General features: G+C 40.4%; 1 pseudogene; it reads right to left on the bottom strand.

The window, feature by feature from the left end:
• The window catches only part of LOC126086215 (zinc finger protein 665-like), a 60,386-nt pseudogene that overhangs the window by 27,314 nt on the left and 17,311 nt on the right, over window positions 1-15,761 (bottom strand).

The raw sequence follows: 15,761 nt of genomic DNA, 5'->3' as shown, positions 1-15,761 counted from the left end.
TCCAGAGAGTTTGTTATGCTTCTTTGATAAGATGTAAACAACTTGGTTTTATACTTTTTATCTGGCGCTGGGCTACAGACTGCCTATGATTAGTATGCACCTTGGTCAATATGCTACATAAATGAAGTGACTACAAACTATGCAGTGAAGTTTCTGAAGCCTACTACACAAATGAAGTGTGTGTGGCCTACTCAGAGGGGATTGGTCACTTCATCACCCCCTGATGGGAGGGCCATGCCTTGAAATCAATGTGTGTACATATGCAGCCAACCCCACAGAGGTTTTTCAGAGAGGAAGCAGGAAGAAGCAGAGACGGGAAAATGCAAGGGAGAAAAGAAGCAGAGAGGAGGCAGGGAACTTGCTAAAATAGCAGTAACATAGGTCAAGGGCTGTAACACTGAAGACAGTGACAGGCCTGGAAGGTGCCCTGTGGCACAGTCAGTGATGAAAATCGACAAAGCCAAGAGGAGCCTGTCCTGAGGGAGCCAAGAGGAACCTGTCCAGAAGAGCCAAGAGGAACCCGTCTTTAGGGGGCCAAGAGGAGGTTTTCCTAAGGGGTGTGAAAGGAACCTGTCTTGAAGGGGCCTAGAGAGGTATGTCCTGAGGGGGCCAATGAAAACCTGTCCTAAGGGCCAAAAGGAACTGTCCTGAGGGGGCCAAGAGGAGGCCTGCATGGCTGAGAGGGGGCATGCACAGTAGAGAGAAGGGCCTGCTTACTTCCACAGCCCAGAGTAGCTGAGAGAGCTGTCCTGCACTGAGTAAGGGAATGATGTGCTCTACTTTTCAGGGGAACCTTCCAGACTTTGCCTGTGTGCTTCCTGATCCTGAGTTGTAGCCTGTTGATCCTGATTGTGAATTTTAAACTGTTCTTTTCTTAATACACTGCTTAACTTTAAGAATGGTCCATGACCTATCTGTGGCCATTGCAATGGATTATAGAACCCAGAAGAGAAATAGTGTTGTGGGAGGGAAGGCTGGTGGCAGAATTGGTTAAAAGTTTGGAGAATGGAGGTATGACTGATGTCCACCTCATGGGAATCAGCTTTGGGCTGACACTGGTCATTATGCCCCCTGAAGTTAGACAGGTTCTGATGCTACTGCTGCTGTTGCTACTACTACTAGCATTTTACAGATTCTATGAATCTCACTGCATCTCTCCTGTGGCAAAAGTTACAGAAGGGCCGGCTTACAATTCAATGTTCTTCTGCCTGGGGGTATGGTGGTGGCATGGGAAGGGGTATGTTGATGCCATCAAAAAGCATATTTTCAAAACAAGCATGTGTTTTGTGAAGATAGTCTTGTCTGTGCCACAAGAGCAAAGAAGGAAGAGGAAAGAAAGGGAATTGCTGCTTCTCAGGTGAATTTGGTTTCCCAGGTCAGGGCTCTCTCTTCCTCCTGAAAGTCCTTGAATTTAGAATGTGACTATCTTTCCTTCTCCACATATGATGTGTCTGCCTAACATGTTTGTTTTCAACTACTTTGTTTCTTTGCTTTATTTTGGCCAAGAAGAGCTTTATAGAATATTTCTCTACTATGCTGTTTTTTATGCTGTAGAGGTTTCTCTCCATTCTATCTTCTTTTATTCCCTGTAGAACTCTCTATGAATTAACATCCTGGAACTATTGAAAAGGTCCCTTTAGGGCAAATTGATCTGGGAAGGCCTTGATACACAAGATTCCTATCAAAGAGAGGGTAAGGTGTTGGTATCATTGAGAAGGGATGGAATGTAGTTTAGGGCCCTTCTGGAGGTGTGATCAGCTCTAGGTTGAGCAGGATTGAAGAAACTCCATACTTAAATGGAATGGTATTAATGGACCAGAATGAAATTCTGAAAAAGATGAGTAATAAGGAAAACTTGCACTGACAGATTTTAAAATGATAAGACATCTAAAGAAAGCGATTCACACTGTTACTGGAAACAAAATAGTGGAATTCAATGCATTAGAATAAATAATTACATTAATGAAGATCAGTGAAATATAATGTATGCCTTTAAAACCAGATGACTCATTTATTTGGTGCATAATTAAAAAGTAAAATGGAATCAACCTAGAGATAAATATAGAAGGTTCTTGAAGTAATCTATACCTCAGTCATCCAACTGAAGAGGAGTTATGTATTGAGTAACTTTTCTGTAGCATTCATTATAATACAAAATACTGTTTTAGCACCATTTATTTAAAAGACTTCCCTGGCTCCATTGAATTGCCAGTCTCCTTGGTCAAAGACCAGTTGAATGTATTGGTGTGTGTTTATGTCTGGGCTCTGTATTCTGTTCCACTGATCTATTTTTCTGTGCTTTCCCCAATACTGTACTATCTTGATCACTGTAGATTTATATAAAAAGCAGGTTTTTATAAATTTCCAGTGGTTTTTTTCTACTTTTATTTCTTGATTAACATGGCAATATTTTGTTCATTTTATATTTTCTCAAATCTTCATTTATCTGTAACATTTATTGTTGCATATTATAGATAATAACTTATAGAAGGACATAGTCCTTCTACCTTACAACCTAGTACCAGAGGATAGAAGAAGGGTAGATGAACTGGGGTAAAATGCAAGAAGTTTTACAGATTCCTCAGCCTGGTATCAGGCTGGTCCCTGATACTCTGGCCCTGGGTGGCCAGGGATGTTTTGACCAGGCTCAGTGTAGCCGGGGATGAAATCTGATCAAACTCTGAGTGGTAAGGATCGGAGAGAGGAATAACCACGGAAGTGGCTGGCGACAAAGAATGGAGATGTGGGACGATGCAGTGCAATAGGTTTCTCATATATGGCCTTTCTGGTCCTGGGTTTGTAATTGCGTCACAAACGATTGGTTAGGTAACACTCTGCTCTGTGATTGGCCTATTTTACGCACCTTGCCAGGACTGGTTGATTTACTATTCAAATAGTGGTGTGAAAATCCACCCAATAGGATTCTCTGACTTGTGGTACTTGAGAGGACTATTCAGTTTGTGGTTCTTTTGGGAGGTCCACAACTTCAAAATGACAAGGAATTTGCTTATATAGGTGGCCAACCCCACACACAAATTGAGGGGGACTTTTTGTGGGTTTTTACTATCTGGAGCGAGCAAATTCTTTGGATCCAGCGTTCCTGTGCTGAGAACTTCGTAGACCCAGAAGAGAAAGCTGTAACACTGAAGGCAGCGAGAGACGCAGAAGGGGGCCTAGTGGCAGAGAAACAGCAACAAGCACAGAAGAGCTGAACAGAAGGGAAATGGCAGCAACAGTAGGAGCAGCAGGAGACATGAGACAGGATTAATGTAGGGTGTATCTTGAGTCAACCTCTTTTGAGATATAAGAGATCAAACAAGCAAGTGAACAAGTGCAGATGGGGGAAGCTAGATGCGAAGCCACATGGTGATCTCCAAGGAACGAGGAAGCAAGCTGAACACACAAGGGCCTTCCCCCAGAGCTGCAGAGAGAGAAATCCTTCTCCTAGTGCTGGGGCCCTGATCTCAGACTTCTAGCCTCCTAAATTGTGAGAAAATAAATTTCTGTTTGTGAAAGCCACCCACTTGTGATATTTTTGTTATAGTAGCACTAGATAACTAACATAGAATTTCGTACCAAGAAGTGAGGGTGCTGCTCTAACAAATACCTACAATATAGAAGTGGTTTTGGAATTGGGTAATGGGTGGAAGCTGGAAGAGTTTTAAGGTGCCTAATAGTAAAAGCCTAGATTGCCTTGAAGAGACTGTTGGTAGGATAGCATCTCTAGATAACTAAGAAACCACCAACCTTTTGGTTAGTAGCCGAGGGTAAACTGTTTGCACCACTCAGAAACCTTAACACCTATGATACATTCTGAATAAAACAGTAGCAAAATGTGATGCTAGTGGACAAATGTGAAGGCAACACATACACAATGTATTTTGGTTCTTTTGATTAAGCCCTCCCCAATAATTGCTTTGACTTCAGTTTGCAAGAACAAGACTAATGTTTCATTCACCTTTGATAGACAACAGCTATTGCAATCCAAATGAGGTAATTATCAATAGCCTTCAAGTATTTCTACTATGTAAACTGTCCTTATTAACTTTATCAATCTGCCTCCATGAAAATGTCTGACTCTCAATGTCCTGGTCTGCTCTGTTTCATGGTCTCTTGGTAGGATAATCCTTTCCTATAACTCACAAGAACACTCTGTTGGAGGTGGCTCCGAACACACTTATCATAATGATTTAGTCATTGTTTTACATTGATTCTTCACTCATCCCCATACTCTCATTCAAATGGTCACCATAACGTATTTTATGTTTGTGCCCTGGGTGGCACAAACAGTTAAGCATTCCACTACTAGCCAAAAGGTTGGCAGTTCGAAATCACCCAGAGGCACCTCAGAAGACAGACCTGGTGTTCTGCTTTCAAAAGGTCACAGCTTTTAAAACCTTATGGAGCAGCTCTACTCTGCATACATGGGGTCACCATGTGTCAGCATCGACTTGATGGCAACTAACAGCAACATATATGTTAAAATTCAGGGTCCTTGTTCTTTGAGGGAACATGAATATGAATGATCCCCATTGTAAAGAATAATGTGGTAGAGTCTGAACTCCTCTATCTTCAGGAGGGGGAGGAGAGAGAATCACCATCAGCATAAGCCCTAGGTGGATTCCTATGAGTTAGAGATCAGACACACCTCCTCTCTCCAAACTTTATACCAATTCTGACACCAGCAGTCCCTCCCACAACACTCTCTACTTCTCTGCTGGGTTTGATAATTCGTAGCAATGACTACACAGAACTTACAGACCATACAGTTATGAGGTTTATTAGTGAAGTAATAGGTTACAATGGACATGTCCTCATTCCTCTTCAATTTGTCATTCCCCGCATGGTAGACCATGTGATTGTCTGATCCAACACCAGTCCATTTCAGCTCACTAATGCCTACGATACTGATTTTTATGCATTCCATTTCATTCATGATGACTTACAATTTTCCTAGATTCATATTTCATACATTCCATTAACCAATTATTATTGAATGTCTGCAGCTGCTTCTTCTCATTTTGAGCATGCCACATCAGCAAATGAAGGTTCAGAAAGCTTGACTACATCCATGTCATTAAAGTCGACTCTACTTTGAGGAGGCAGCTCTTCCCCAGTCATATTTTGAGTGCCTTCCAACCTGAGGGGCTCGGCTTCCAGCACTACATCAGACCACGTTCTGCTGCTATTCATAAGGTTTTCGATGGCCAATTTTTTCAAAAGTTGACTATTAGGTCCTTCTTTCTAGTCTGTCTTAGTCTGAAGCTTAGCTGAAACCTGTCCACCAAGGGTGACTGCTGATATTTGAAATACCAGTGGCAAAGCTTCCAGTAACACAGCAACACACAAGCCACCACAGTGTGACAAACTGACAGACACATGGTGTCAGTGAAAGGATAATATCCATAAACCTACGAGGAAGACCAGTTAATACAACTATTATTACTCAAAAAATTATTTAAATTTATGCACCAACCACTAAGGACAAAGATGAAGAAACTGAAGATTTTTACCAACTTCTGCAGTCTGAAATTGGTCAAACATGCAATCAAGATGCATCGATAATTACTGGCAATTGAAATGCAAAAGCTGGAAACAAAGGACTGGTAGTTGGAAAATATGGCTTTGGCAATAGAAACGATGCCAGAGATCTCACGATAGAATTCCAAAAGACCAACAACTTCTTCACTGCAAATACCTTTTTGCAACATGAATGGTGACTATACCCATGAACCCTGCCAGATGGAATACACAGGAATCAAATAGACTACATCTGTGGAAAGAGACAATGAAAAAGCTCAGTATCAGTCAGAACAAGGCAGGGACCTACTGTGGAACAGATCAATTGTTCATATACAAGTTCAAGCTGAAGTTGAAAAAAATTAGAACAAGTCCACAGGAGTCAAAATACAACCTTGAGTATATCCCACCTGAATTCAGAGACCATCTCAAGATAGGTTCAATGCATTGAACACTAATAATAGAAGAACAGACAAGTTGTGGAATGACATCAAGGACATCATACATGACAAAAGCAAGAGGTCATAAAAGACAGGAAAGAAAGAAAAGCCAAAATTGATGTCAGAAAAGACTGTGAAACTTGCTCTTGAACGTGAAGTAGCTAAAGCGAATGGAAGAAATGAAATAAAAGAGCTGAACAGAAGATTTCAAAGGGCAGCTCTAGAAGACAAAGTATTATAGCGAAATGTACAAAGACCTGGAGATAGAAAACCAAAAGGGAAGAACACACACAGCATTTCTCAAACTGAAAAAACTGAAGAAAAAATTCAAGCCTCAAGTTGCAATACTAAAGAATTCTTTGGGGAAAATATTAAACAACAAAGAAAGCATCAAAAGATGGGAGGAATACACAGAGTCACTGTACCAAAAAGAATTGGTCAATGTTCAACCATCTCAGTAGGTAGCATATGATCAAGAACCGATGGTACTGAAGGAATAAACCCAAGCTGCACAGAAGATAGTGGTGAAAAACAAGGCTCCAGGAACTGAAAGAGTACCAACTGAGATGTTTCAACAAATGGATGCAGCACTGGAAGTGCTCATTTTTCTATGCCAGGAAATTTGGAAGACAACTACCTGACCAACCAACTGGAAGAGATCCATGTTTGTGCTCATTCCAAAGAAAGGTGGTGCAGGAGAATGTGGAAATTATGGAACAATATTATTAATATCACACACAAGTAAAATTTTGCTGAAGATCAGTCAGAAGGGGTTGCAGCAGTACATTGGCTGGGAACTGCCAGAAATTCAAGCCGGATTCATATGAGGATGTGGAACAAGTGACAACATTGCTGATGTCAGGTGGATCCTGGCTAAAAGCAGAGAATACCAGAAAGATGTTTACCTGTGTTTTATTGACTATGCAAAGACATCTGACTTTGTGGATCATAACAAATTATGGATAACATTGCGAAGAATGGGAATTCCAGAATACTTAATTGTGCTCACCTGTACTTAAACCAAAAGGCAGTCGTTTGAACAAAACAAGGGGATGATGCGTGCTTTAAAGTCAAGAAAAGTGTGCTTCAGGGTTGTATCCTTTCACCATACTTATTCAATCTGTATGCTGGGCAACTAATCCAAGAAACTTGACTATATGAAGAAAGCAGCATCAGGATTTGATGAAGACTCATTAACAACCTGTGATATGCAGATGACACAATCTTGCTTGTTGAAAGTGAAGAGGACTTGAACCACTTACTGATGATGGTCAAAGACCACAGCCTTCAGTAGGGATTATGCCTCAACATAAAGAAAACAGAAATCCTCACAACTGGACCAATAGGCAACATCATGATAAATGGAGAAAAGATTGAAGTTGTCAAGGATTTCATTTTGCTTGGATCCACAATCAATGCCCATGGGAACAGGAGTCAAGAAATCAAAAGACTCATCGCATTGAGCAAATGTGCTGCAAAAGATCTCTTTAAAGTGTTAAAAAGCAAAAATGTCCCTTTGAGGACTAAGGTGTGCCTGACCCAAGCCATGGTGTTTTCAGTGACCTCATATGCATGTAAAAGCTGGCAATGAGTAAGGAAGAGAGAAGAGTTGACGCCTATGAATTATGGTGTTGGAGAAAAATATTGAATAGACCATGGAGTGACAGAAAAATGAACCAATCTGTCTTAGAAGTAGTATAACCAGAATGCTCATCAGAAACAAGGATGGCAAGACTTCAACTCATGTACTTTGGACATGTTATCAGGTGGGACCAGTCCCTGGAGAAGGACATCATGCTTGGTAAAGTGGAAGGTCATTAAAAAACAGGAAGTCCCTCAACAAGATGGACTGACACAATGGTTCCAACAGTGTGCTCAAGCATAACGATTGTGAAGATGGTGCAGGACTGGGCAGTGTTTCGTTGTGTTGTACAAAGGGTCAGTATGAGTCGGACTCAGCTCAATGGCACCTAACAACAGCAGGTTACAATTCAGGATCAAGACGACACAGAAAACAGTTCTTCATTCAAGACAACTTCTCAGATGTGCCTGCAGGTAGGCCTCCCTTGGACCTTCTGTCTGGACTCTTCCCTGCTCCAGCAAGTGTTAAAAAGCTCTTTTGTTCTGTTGATAAGTGCCCAGAGGCACTCCACTCTACCAGTAAGCCTCAGTTTAAAGGCACTCCTCTCTCTTGATCCACGAGCTGGCAAGCCAAGCTCCACCACCAAGTGCCCAGAGGCACCCCTCTCTGCCAGGAAGCCTCCTGCCCAAGGGTACTTAGCTCTCTCACTCCATCGGTTGACATGCCCACTGTAGCTGCCTTGCTCTGTGGGCTGGGAAGCCCAATGCTGTCTTTCACTGGTCTCCTGATTCTGCTACCTCCATTTCTCTGCCACTGCATCTTGCGCTGTCTCCGATATTATGGTTCTGTCTTCTGGGTCTAGAAGATTCTCAGCACAGGGAACCCAGCTAAAAATGATGCACTCCACTCCTGGCTCCTCTTTCTTAGTGACAATGATGTCACCTCTCTGCTTTGGAATTGGTTCTTTTAAGACTAACCAGATGGCAGAAATGATCAATCCCTTCTTTAGGGTTCCATCCATCTTATTTGCATGATCCTAGCCCTGAAATGATTCCATTCACCTTATTTGCATTAGTAGCAGGCCATCCAATCCCCTTTGTGTGCCACAAACACCTTATTTGCATAGACCCACCCAATCATTATGTGGGAGTCACAAAGACTATGTCTAGAAGGGTCGTATTAAGTCATTCACTGCACCACACCCACCTAATGAAGGAGACCTTTCATTCATTACTTCCCTGAGACCATCACGTCACGTAAAAGGCCAGAAATGAAGGTATAATGGCAAGACTTGAAACTTTAGGTATAAAGTCATGAATAGTAATGTAGCCTTTTTAAGAAATCTCAAATAATTGAACAAAAATATTTTACTGAATGAAGATAAATGGATCTTTCCACACATCATTTCTCCTTTGACACACATCTGAGTCTGAAGAGATTTTCTTACCTTTAATTACACTGTAGAGTGTAACATCTGAGGCTGATTTATCTTTAAAGACCAGAGACACAGTTCTCCATAGTATGAATTCTGCTGTGTACTGTATCTTTATACAAGATGCACATTATACACTTTTTGCCAACTGCCCAACCCTCCCCATTATCGTCTGAAGTGTACTATGTCAATTTTATTTTTTACGTGTTGCTGACGCCAATTTCTATTTCTGGTCACATGGGAACTTCACTTAAGGTAGGCATTGATTTTATATTACTTGAAGTTTAACCAGAAATATTTACCAGTAGATCAAAGGTGATAATCAAAAGTTAACTTTTGTAATGTCCTGACAAAATATCCTTGTCATTCTCGTGAATGGAGCAGTAAGCAGCCATGTTGAAACCAAAGATTATAAATGCACAAAGAATTATAAAGTAAGAAATGATCCTAAGACTAAAACCAAAAGAAGGTGTTGTTCACATTTTATTGCCTTCATAAAACTTAAAGTGAAACATAAGTTTGGATAATCAGTCTTTGAATTCAACAAATAAGTCTCTAGGAGAAATTGTGTTTCCATTTTAAAAAGAGGCCATTTTAGTGTATTCAATTATCATTATTCTCTGACTCCTGGAAGCCTTCAAAGTCAGATTCCTCATCACTATCCTCACTGAAGTATCTCAGAGCTGCTAGCAGATACTTTTTTGTGTCTTCTGAACTGATGCCACCATCATCGCTGCCTTTGGCATCTTTATCTTTGTCATTGGTATTCGGTCATTCCTCATTCTGCTGGTATATAATCCCAGCCTTTCTGAAGTTGTTTCAGATGGATTCTGGAGTTATTTCTCCCCAAACAGAAGCCATCCACTTGCAGATTTCTGTAAAAACTGCTTGCTTCAGTCATCCTCATGGTGTGAACTTGTGAGTCCGAAACTGTATCCATCCATCCTACTGTCTTCTGACAAAAGTCTTGAATGGGTTGTTAACAGCTGCAGCTTGTAGGTAAAGCCACCAGGCATGACTGCTAGGTGGGCACCAGTTAACATAACTGTGAATGTTTCTTTGTGGGCAGCTATGGCATCAAAATTTAGCAAAAACTTCAAAAAGCATACCCCCTGCCTAGCCCTATAACATTTATCTACCAGTACTTTCCAAGCCCTGGTGGAGCAATGGTTAAGTGCTCAGCTACTAAGTGAATAGTGGGCTTTGCGGGGGGAAAAAGATTTAACAGTCTGCTTCTGTAAAGATTACAGCTTTGTAAACCCTATGGAGTTCTGCTGTGTCCTACAGGATCGCTGTGAGTGGGAATCAACTTGATGGCAGTGAGTTTGGTTCTTGGGTACCCATACTTTCTTAAAGCCCACTTTCTCCACAGTTCGTTCATGTGTTCTTATTACAATGCACCACCAAACTGGTGGGCGGTTTTTGAAGGGAGTGGTAATTCACTTAAAAATCATCACTGCCTTTAAAATTTCATGCTACTCACAGTGCAATGAAGGAATAGTGAAGCAAACCTCCTTGTTCCCAGTGGTTGTACGTAATGGTTTTTGTAACTGAAGCAGCTACAGTCATGGTGGCCAGAATGTCAAAAGACATTGGAACCTTGTCCATATTAATTACGTTCATTGCAGAGCTACTGAGTTCAAAGATTTTCTTTATTGATGAATTTGCAGAAATCAACCATCTTTTGCTCCCAGTCACTGGAAGCCGCTGGCCTACAGTAGTTTTCATTCTCACAGGAAGGCCATTTGTTTTCATGAATTTAAAAATCCAAATAAAATCCACCTTGAAATCTGGGATTCCTCTTTCATTTGCTGGAAGCTTCACTTTGATGTGAATTGCAACAGTAGATACAGCTTGATTTTGTTCTCTTTGAGAAAGAATACACTCTCTGAAGTCATTCTCCAGCTGAGGCTATTTCGCTTTGGGTCCACGACGTGCACGTTTTCACGGGTGCGTTTTCTCTAACTCCTATTTTCTTCTTTCTCTGTTTGCTAACGGACAAATCTCCAACCTTGAACTCTCTCGCTGACAGCCTGTTGCTCATTTCTTCCACCTTTACAACAACTTTCAGTTTGTAGTCAGTGGTGTTAAGACTTGCTTTTAATTCCTGGTATAATTCTAAAGCATGCAGGAAATAACGTATAGACCTGTGTTAATTTAACCTACATAGAAAACTTAAAGTCCCATACCTATGGTTAATATACTTCATTTTAGAATAAGACCTGTACCACAACCTATAAAATAAGGGTATTATGAGATCTTACCCAAAACTTCAGAAAATTAAAATTGTCATTGTTGTTTAAGAAATAGAACTATAAACTGAAAAAAGATGCACAATATAATTGGTAACTGATTCTAGCAGAGATTGCAAGATTCACATGTGAGGTGCACAAGAAGCAAGGGTCCTTTTATAGGCCTATGCTCTCAAGCATGTGACTTCTGATCATTGATCAAAAACAGATACTAAGAAGACATAATTAAGCTCATAATTAAACAATGAAATAAGCAGACTTAACCTAAAGGAGCCTTGGTGGTACAGTGGTTAAAGCACTCAGCAGCTAACTGAAAGGATGGCAGTTTGAACCCACCAGCTGCTCCACGGGATAAAGATGTGGCAGTCTGCTCCCATAGACTGTGTCTTGGAAACCCGACAGGGCAGTTCTACTCTGTCTTACAGGGCTGTGATGAGTCAGAATCAACTCAATGGCAACGGGTTTTGGAACACAACCTGATAATTTCACTTAAGATCATCCAGTAAGGTTTTTGCATTCAACTGTTAAGCTAATGCACTATAATTATCAACTTAAATTCACAGAAACAAACAGTTTTGATTGTTTATTTTAGAACTACTGAGGTACTAACAAACTTGATCCATGACATCTTGAAATTTGGTCAAGAATATGATCAAAAGCAGTATTTTCAGAATACTTTGATACACGTAAAAGATTAATGAAAATAAATGGAATGATATGATTTATCTGTAATATGGGAAGATGGGTGAATGAGGCCAAAATTCAATTCTGGAAATGTCAGGAGACATGTGCAGCACATGCATGGGCATACTATGCCAGAACTGTTTTACTTAATTCCATCATTTCTGCGTGTTACATTTGTTAAGTTTATCTCCAGAATGAATGCTCAAATGATTTGCAACCTGCAAATTTTAAATAATCACCTTGCCTTACATAGTTCACTTACAATTTCACTCCCATGTGAATTTTCTGGTATTTAGTGAGGACTACCACAAGACCTCTGTCAGCTGTTTCACTGTGGTAGCTTGCATATTGTTGTGATATTGGAAGCTATGCCATTGGTATATCAAATACCAGCAGGGTCACCCGTGGTAGACAGGTTTCAGCAAGCTTCCAGGCTAAGAAAGACCAGGAAGAAGGACTTCTGAAAAAACTGGTCATTGAAAACCTTATGAACAGCAGTGGAACAGTGTCTGATACAAAGCTGGGAGATCAGCCCCTCATGTTGGAAGGCACTCAAAGTACAACTGGAAAAAAGTAGCCTTCTCAAAGAAAAGCCAGCCTTCATGATGTGGATGGAGTCAAACTTTTGGGGCCTTCATTTGCTGATGTGGCATGACTCAAAATGAGAAGAAACAGCTGCAAACATCCATCAATAATCGGAACGTGGGATGTACTAAGTATACCAGAAAATTAGAAGTTGTCAAAAATGAAACAGAATGAATAAAGATCGATATGGAAATGGACTGGTATTGGCCATTCTGAATCTGACAATCATATGGGCTACTATGCTGGGAAAGAAAAATTGGAGAAATGGTGTCACATTTATTGTCAAAAAGAATACATCAAGATCTATCTTGATACAAGGCTATCAGTGACAGGATAATACCCATATGCCTACAAGAGATCAGTTAAAACAACTATTCAAATTTATGCACCAAGCACTAATGCCAAAAATGAGGAAACTGAAGATTTTTACCAACTTCTGCAGTCTGAAATTCATCAAACATGCAACCAAGATGCATTCATAATTACTGATGATTGGAATGCAAAAGTTGGAAACAAAGGATTTGTAGTTGGAAAATATGGCCTTGGTGATAAAAATGACACCGGAGATCACATGATAGAATTTCGCAAGACCAAAGATTTATTTGTTACAAATATCTTTTTAAAACAACATAAACAGTAACTATACATGTGGATCTCAGCGGATGGAAAACACAGGAATCAAATCGATTCCATCTGTGAAAAGAGATGATAGAAAAGCTCAATATCATCAGAACAAGGCCAGGGGGTGACTGTGGAACAGAGCATCAATGGCTCACATGAAGTTCAAGTTGAAGAAAATCAGAACAAGTCCACGAGAGAAAAAGAACAACCTTGAGTACATCCCACCTGAATTTAGAGGCCACCTCAAGAACAGATTTGATGCACCGAACACTAAGGATCAAAGACCAGACTAGTTGTGGAATGACATCAACGACATAATACATGAAAAAAGGAAGAGCTTGCTATAAAGACAGGAAAAAAGGAAAAGACCAAAACGGATGACAGAAGAGACCCTGAAACCTGAACTTCAACTTCGAGCAGTTAAGGCAGAAGGAAGAAACGATGAAGCAAAAGAGCTGAATCAAAGATCTCAAATGGCAGCTTGAGAAGACAAGGTAAAATATCAATGAAATGTGCCAAGACCTGGAGTTAGAAAACCAAGAGAGAACATGCTTTGCATTTCTCAAGCTGAAAGAACTGAAGAAAAAATTCAAGACCCAAGTTGCAATACTGAAGAATTCTATGGGCAAAATATTGAACGATGCAGGAAATACCAAAAGAAGATGGAAGATGGTCACTGTACCAAATAGGGCCCTGACAGAAACTCAAGCCCAATTCAGAAAAGGATATATGGAATGATGGATATCATTGCTGAAGTTGTTACCACAAATTGTGGGTTTGAGCCACCTGCTGCAAAGTCCATTCTGAGGAGGTAAGCAGTAAGAGGGCTTTATTGAATATCAGTATTCAAGAGACAGAAGGGGTTAAATTTCTCCCAAATTCTGTCTAATTTTAAAGAGCTAGCAGGAGAGTTTTATAGGCAGAAGGTCAGGGTTACCTAATGTTTTGAGCACGCAGTCTACAGATGGTTTATACATCACAAAACAACTACAAGAAACTCTTTATTAAACTAAAGATATGCCTGTCAGGCATCTGGACTCTAATCAGTATGTTTGTAACAGGCTGAAAAAATTGATAAGAATCTCTCGGCTAGTGGAACTGTTCTGCCAAGTCCACTCTGGCTGAGATAGGGAGCAAGAAAGAAAGTTGTAGATTAAAAATGTCAGGAGGCTTTTCTAGTTGCCGTCTTACAGGCTGAAGGCCGTTTCTCAAGAGAACAAAGAAGAGAAGAGAGACCAAGGCCACAGGAGCTGAGAGAGCTCCGCACCCCTTTGGAAGAGACCAGTGTAGCTGGTGCAATAGAGATGTTTTTAGAGATTACTTAAAGCATCACTATGGCGTTAGTTATGTCAAGTTCTCAGTCACCCGTTGTGAATAGGAGAAAACACGTTGTAGGGTATTAGGGTGCTTGTCAAGAGTGGAACAGGCTGTTCAGCCATATCTTGAACAGAACCTGCACCATTTTCTAAAGACTAGAGATTAATCACAGCTTATACAGCTATGCTAAAACAAACGAGGAAATATATTCTAATATTAAAACACTGGAGAAAATGTATTTTCGCTACTTCAAAGTGAGATGGATTTTGGCTGAAAGCAGAGAATACCAGAAAGATGTTTACCTGGGTTTCATTGACTATGCAAAGGCATTTGGATCATAACAAATTACGGATAACACTGCAAAAGATGGGAATTCCTGTATATTTAATTGTTCTAATGTAAAGCCTGTACAGAGACCAAGAGGCAGTCATTGGAACAGAACAAGGACATACCACATGGTTTAAAATCAGGAGGAGTATGCATCGGGGGTGTATCCTTTCACCACATTTATTCAATCTGTATGTTGAGCAAATAATGTGAAAAACTTGACTATATGAAGAGGAGCTGAACTACTTCTGATGAAGAGCAAAGACTACAGCCTTCAATATGGATTATAGGTCAATATAAAGAAGACAAAAATCCTCACAACTGAATCAATAAGCAATATCCTGTTAAATAGAGAAAATACTGAAGTTGTCAAGAATTTTGTTTTACTTGGATCCACAAGCAATGCCCATGGAAGCAGCGGTCAAGAAATCAGATGACGAACTGCACTGGGAAATCTGTTGCAAAAGCCGCCTTAAACCAAAAACCAAACCCAGTGCCGTAGAGTCGATTCTGACTCATAGCGACCCTATAGGACAGAGTGGAACTGCCCCATAGAGTTTCCAAAGAGCGCCTGGCGGACTTCAACTGCTGACCTTTTAGTTACAGTTGTAGCACTTAACCACTATACCACTAGGGTTTCCAAGAGACTCTTTACAGTGTTGAAAAGCAAAGATACCACTTTGAGAACTAAGATGCACCTGACTCAAGCCAGTATTTTCTTTTTTAAATTTTTATTGTGCTTTAAGTCAAAGTTTACCAGTTAAATCAGTCTCTCGTACAAAAATTTATATATACCTTGCTATATATTCCTAATTGCGTTCCCCCTAATGAGACAGCACACTCCTTCCCTCCACTCTCTTTTCATGTCCATTTCAAGCCAGTTTTCAATCACCGCACATGTATGAAAAAGTTGGACAAAGAATAAGGAAGACCAAATAAAAACTGATAGCTTCGAATTACGGTGTTGACACGGAATACTGAATATACCGTGGACCGCCAGA

Source organism: Elephas maximus, chromosome 11 (genome assembly GCF_024166365.1).
Source record: "Elephas maximus indicus isolate mEleMax1 chromosome 11, mEleMax1 primary haplotype, whole genome shotgun sequence".
In the NCBI taxonomy this organism is placed as follows: Eukaryota; Metazoa; Chordata; class Mammalia; order Proboscidea; family Elephantidae; genus Elephas; species Elephas maximus.
The sequence above is the reverse complement of the archived record's forward strand: the minus strand, read 5'-3'. Positions and strand labels throughout refer to the sequence as shown.